At 45.5% G+C, this 5,556-nt stretch overlaps 1 long non-coding RNA gene across 1 annotated transcript; it reads right to left on the bottom strand.

Moving 5' to 3' along the window:
• Window positions 1–1,496: 1,496 nt before the first annotated feature.
• LOC125946182 (uncharacterized) lies at window positions 1,497–4,506 on the bottom strand. Its single transcript, XR_007467445.1, has 3 exons — window positions 3,851–4,506; window positions 2,820–2,905; window positions 1,497–1,783 (listed from the first exon to the last, which is right to left on the bottom strand). It is a non-coding gene; the product is annotated as an uncharacterized LOC125946182 (long non-coding RNA).
• Window positions 4,507–5,556: the final 1,050 nt, after the last annotated feature.

The following is a 5,556-nucleotide window of genomic DNA, read 5'->3' as shown; positions in this document are numbered from 1 at the left end:
GTGTTTCAGGGGCGCTATAACGTAAAAAGATTCCAAACTGTTTTGATTCCAATTTCTGCAATCAGCCTCCACGATTGGTCAAAACATTTTCAAGCCACTCCCAACTTCGCCTGTCTGTCACGTCACAAAAACCGCGACAGCTCCCCATCTGATATAACGTCTACACACAGATTATGCATGATTAAACGCACAAAAGAAAAATAATCATTCCTGATTTGACGCCTTTTCACCATTAGCCCTCTGCTATTATCCAATGTTTTCTGGATACGCCCACTTCGCCTATCTGTCACGCGACCTCACAAAACTGCGAAAACTCACCACGTCAAATTGACGTGTATGCGAAAAAAAAAATGAATTATGCCGAATAAAACGGAAAATTTCTCTTAATAGCCACAGACTGCCCCATTCCGAAAGGAATAAAAGATGGCTGCCCGCGGATCACTCAGGTTCTCGCTACTCGTACCTGTCGTTGAGCATGTAATTATTTGCGCATGATAAACATTTTTGTGTATGAGTAAAACGTTATCGAGCCTTTTTGCCATGCATACAACATCGCTCTGCCAACTCTTCCTTGCTGAGGATCCGTTTTAGCGGCATTCTTATTCTTCCATTGCACGTTGCCGCGATTTTCGACCAGCCACTGCAAGCTAAGTAAGGCAAAGCGGACCAATCGGAGAAGCTGGCACCACCCTCTCTATGCGGTTATCTATTTTCACTGTGCTGGCTCGGCCCCATCGAAACCCTCTCCACTAGAGCGTGCTCCTCTTGTCAGCCAATTAGATAAGAAAAACCGCTGAGTATAAGCAATGTTATTGGTTTTCAAAGCGAACAAGGGTGACCTCCTATAAACGAGGAGAGTGCTTGATTGAGTTGTTCAGACAACGCCACGGGTCACCGCCCGATGCTTGCATCGGTGGTTATGTAAATTTGACATCAGGAGTTTGCAATCACAACTGTTTGGAATCATTTTACGTTATAGCGCCCCAGGTATTTGTATTGTGTCTTTTTTATTATTTTATTTTATTAATTGTGTATACTTATCTGGCGATAAATATCTGCTTTTTTGTTTACTCCCGACTCTGACTCTTTCACTCTGTTCGCTTGAGTACGGAAGACCAACCGGCTTGTATACCCCATCGATTGACTTCGTGCCGACGATGAACGGGTGACAGCTATGACACTTATGCAAGCAAGTATAATGTCATGCAGCCTTAAGTGCAAACAATGTAGGCTGTAGAGAAGCTTAACACAACCCAGCATATTCGAATAACCTGTGTAATCCAAGCAAGGTCATTTTTGCAGCATAGATGCGCCTCACATCGAGTGCAAGAGCAGTTCAAAATTGTTCATTTGTTCATCCTTACGTTTTGTATATTGACTTATGATTTAATTGCCGTTTTTTATTATTTATACATGTATTGTTGTTGTTCTTCCTAACATGTACAGCACTTATTAATCATTGTATCGCCTCCCCCCCCCCTATGTAATACACTCCCTTTGAGGGCCTTTACCGGTAGCATGAATAAATAAAAATGAATAAATAGCTGGTGAAATTAGGTAGCATGTCAGTTCACATTAAAAAAAAAACCATCTGGATCTTTATACAGTTGCCAAACTGTTTCTACGATTGAAGCCATTTGAGGAATTACAGCATTGTTTAGATCTGATTTCATTAACAATAATGTGAAGGAACTTACGTCCTCATGTACAAATAGCGCTGGCACTGCTGGTTGTTCCTTCCCATTTGAAGCAATTGTCCTTAGAGTTGCCACAGCAAGGAGGTCTGTAAACAGATGACAATTCGTGTTAGCTTCAATGATCACACGGATATGTGCAATACAATTGCACAAAATTCTTGTTCTTTTTGTACTTGTAAAACCTCTGTTTACCTTTGATTCAACAATATCTTTGTTTTATAAAAGTGCTGAATATATCAATCACAAAGCAAGAGGTTATAATCGTCACACAGAAAATTTCGATCGCGATCGAGGGGACCGCACTAGCATGTAGTTCAAACGTGGTAAATTCCTCGTTGGCGTAACCTATTCTCCGCGCAGAGGCGCGGTATTTTGGACAGCCATTCCGACGCCTGCGGGTCAGCCATGCCAGATTATACTTTTCTCACGCCTTACGGTGCTCTACCTTCAAAATACCATCACTGATTTTCCTGGGGGAGCAGTTTAGGCATTTTCTTTGAGTTAATATGTTTTGAAAAGTCACGGAGAGCATACGGAACGACCAACCGGCTTGTATACCACGTCGATTGACTTCGCGCCGACGACGAACGGGTGACAGCTGTGATACTAATGCAAGCAAGTATAATGTCATGCAGCCTTAACTCCAAACAATGTAGGCTGTAGAGAAGCTTAACACAACCCAGCATTATTCGAATAACCCGTGTAATCCTAGCAAGGTCACTTTTGCAGCATAGATGCTCCTCACATCGAGTGCAAGAGCAGTTCAAAATTGTTCGTTTGTTCATCCTTACGTTTTGTATATTGACTTATGATTTAATTGCCGTTTTTTATTATTTATACATGTATTGTTGTTGTTCTTCCTAACATGTACAGCACTTATTAATCATTGTATTGCCCCCCCCCCCTATGTAATACACTCCCTTTGAGGGCCTTTACCGGTAGCATGAATAAATAAAAATGAATAAATAGCTGGTGAAATTAGGTAGCATGTCAGTTCACATTTAAAAAAAAACCATCTGGATCTTTATACAGTTGCCAAACTGTTTCTACGATTGAAGCCATTTGAAGAATTACAGCATTGTTTAGAACCGATTTCATTAACAAAAATGTGAAGGAACATACGTCCTCATGTACAAATAGCGCTGGCAGTGCTGGTTGTTCCTTCCCATTTGAAGCAATTGTCCTCAGAGTTGCAACAGCAAGGAGGTCTGTAAACAGATGACAATTCGTGTTAGCTTCAATGATCACACGGATATGCGCAATACAATTGCACAAAATTCATGTTCTTTTTTACTTGTTAAACCTCTGTTTACCTTTGATTCAACAATATCTTTGTTTTATAAAAGTGCTGAATATAGCAATCACAAACTAAGAGGTTATAATCGTCACACAGAAAATTTCGATCGCGATTGAGGGGACCGCACTACCATGTAGATCAAACGTGGTAAATTCCTCGTTGGCGTAACCTATTCTCCGCGCACAGGCGCGGTATTTCGGACAGCCATTCCCGCGCCTGCGGGTCAGCCATGCCAGATTATACCTTTCTCACGCCTTACGGCGCTCTGCCTTCAAAATACTATCACTGATTTTCCCGGGGGAGCAGTTTAGGCATTTTATTTGAGTTAATATGTTTTGAAAAGTCACGGAGAGCATACGGAACGACCAACCGGCTTGTATACCCCGTCGATTGACTTCGCGCCAACGACGAACGGGTGACAGCTGTGACACTTATGCAAGCAAGTATAATGTCATGCAGCCTTAACTGCAAACAATTTAGGCTGCAGAGAAGCTTAACACATACGAAAAGGCTGGCATGAGCGAAAATACTGCTCCAGGACAGTAGCCCCGGTCTCCACTACGGCCCCTACTGCTCCCCCGGGAAAATCAGTGATATTTTGAAGGTAGAGGCGCGAGAAAGCTATATAATCCGGCATGACTGATACAGCACGAGCGCCACACTCGTGAGTATGTCCATCCGACGTAACGCGCCCGTGCGAGAATAGGTGACGCCAACGAATCTACCCCGAACGTAATCCTTTTTCCCATTCACGCGTCCTTTTTGCCGTAAGACGCCGTTTACTGGCATTTTCTAAACAATATTTCTGATCGCGACGCCGGCTTACCACATACAAACAAGATGACAACGGGCTTACCTCGTGTTGGTTACGAGCACGTAGACTGTTGAACATCCGTTGAGGGGGTAGCGCTGAGCCAACACGGCTGAGCTCAGCGCTACCGTTGAGGGCAGGCTTTCCGTATCCAAGCATGCACATACGTGCACCTGAACACACGACTTCTTCGATGCCATTGCGTGCAGAGTTTTGTAGACGAAGTGAAACACATTCAGCACAAATATCCCCGCGCTATGACGGCACATCACGAGCACACACGCGCACGTCACGCAGCGACAAATTCGGAACTTCGCCATTTTGAACATGCCGAGATTCAACCAGCGTAACCATCCATCGCTTCTGTTCTTCGCTCCCGTTGCGTCAATCTCTGTTCCTTGGGGCCTTGCTTCACTCTTGAGTACAAATCAAGACATATTTACGGTGAACTAACAATCTGCACAACATAAAACGATAAAAGCCGACTGACTACACATTCGCAGCTGCATCAACCGCTTGTTAGATCCTTCGAGACCGGAGGCGCAGCGCACGGTGCCACCTGGTGCCGCGCTCTGTGAGCACGGAGAACAAATCAGATTCGGTTTCGTTTTCCAGTTTATGCTGTAGTTGCTGGAACTGTAAAATTATTGCTCGACAAATTATTTAACTCTGAAAGAGGATAACGCTTCCTCTTCGACAAGGTAGTGCAGTTTGTTCAAAGAGATCGAAAAAGCAAGGAGAGGAAAGGCAAGCAAGTCAACCAGACAAGCGTCCGATTTCCTACTGGGGATGGCAAACCCCAGTGCCCCTGTGTTGCAATGCAGTGCACTGCAATCTATCTAGTGTAGTGCTAATTTGGGGTGGTTGGTGCATGTAATGAACGGGTAAATATTGAGTTGTGTCATAACTTTTTATCAATGTTAGAACGTATATTTTACGAGGACTGATATCCATAAAAATACTTTTGTAGCGTTAGCTACACTGGCCTAGCCAAGCCCGTTTCGCGCGGCACATCAAGAGCCGTGCTGCGCATGCGCAAGGATCAGTGATGTCACACGGCTTGCGCACCGGAGCCACCGGAGCCGGCACCTCTCGCGCACTCCGCTGCCGCCGCGCGCGACTCACCGCCGCCGGTCTGCGCATTCCAGAGGAGTGACGTCGTAGCCGTGGTAGACGCACTGGCGCCGGCGCGCGCTGGCTGTGTAGTCGCCGTCTGACACTGCGCTGGAGCCGCTGCGCTTCTGACTGGCGTTTGCCAGTGTGGTATAGCCATGGAGAAGGAGAGCGCAAAAGCTGCTCAACAGCGCAGAAGAACGGAGAAGCTTGACTCATCGGAACCCGAAGTAGTTGCCTGGCAATTAGCGGTTGAGCGTAGGAGGACTGAACAGAAGAAGGCTAAACGTGCTGCGGAGACACTGGAGCAAAGGGACGAACGTCTAGCAAAGCGGCGTCGCCAAGAGGCTGAGCGACGTGCCCGACCACCCCTGCAGCAACAACAAAACGCCGTCGATGACGTCAAGGCTCGCCGATCGACTGAATATACTGTGAAACTCAGCGAAAGCGCCAGTGCGACTCGGACCTTCAGCTGAACCTTTGCTAACGCTACGTATATCCTGGCATAGCCGAGCTAAGCCACTGCAACTATTTTTCATTAATATTTTGATAGGGCATATTGTTATTTCAATATTGAAGCGAGACAATATGTGAAGTTTAGCCATTTGACAGAAATGCTGTCAGCGGCACCAGCCTCG

Source organism: Dermacentor silvarum, chromosome 6, assembly GCF_013339745.2.
Source record: "Dermacentor silvarum isolate Dsil-2018 chromosome 6, BIME_Dsil_1.4, whole genome shotgun sequence".
NCBI lineage: Eukaryota > Metazoa > Arthropoda > Arachnida > Ixodida > Ixodidae > Dermacentor > Dermacentor silvarum.
Note: the sequence above shows the minus strand (reverse complement) of the source record. Positions and strands in the feature narration are given on the sequence as shown.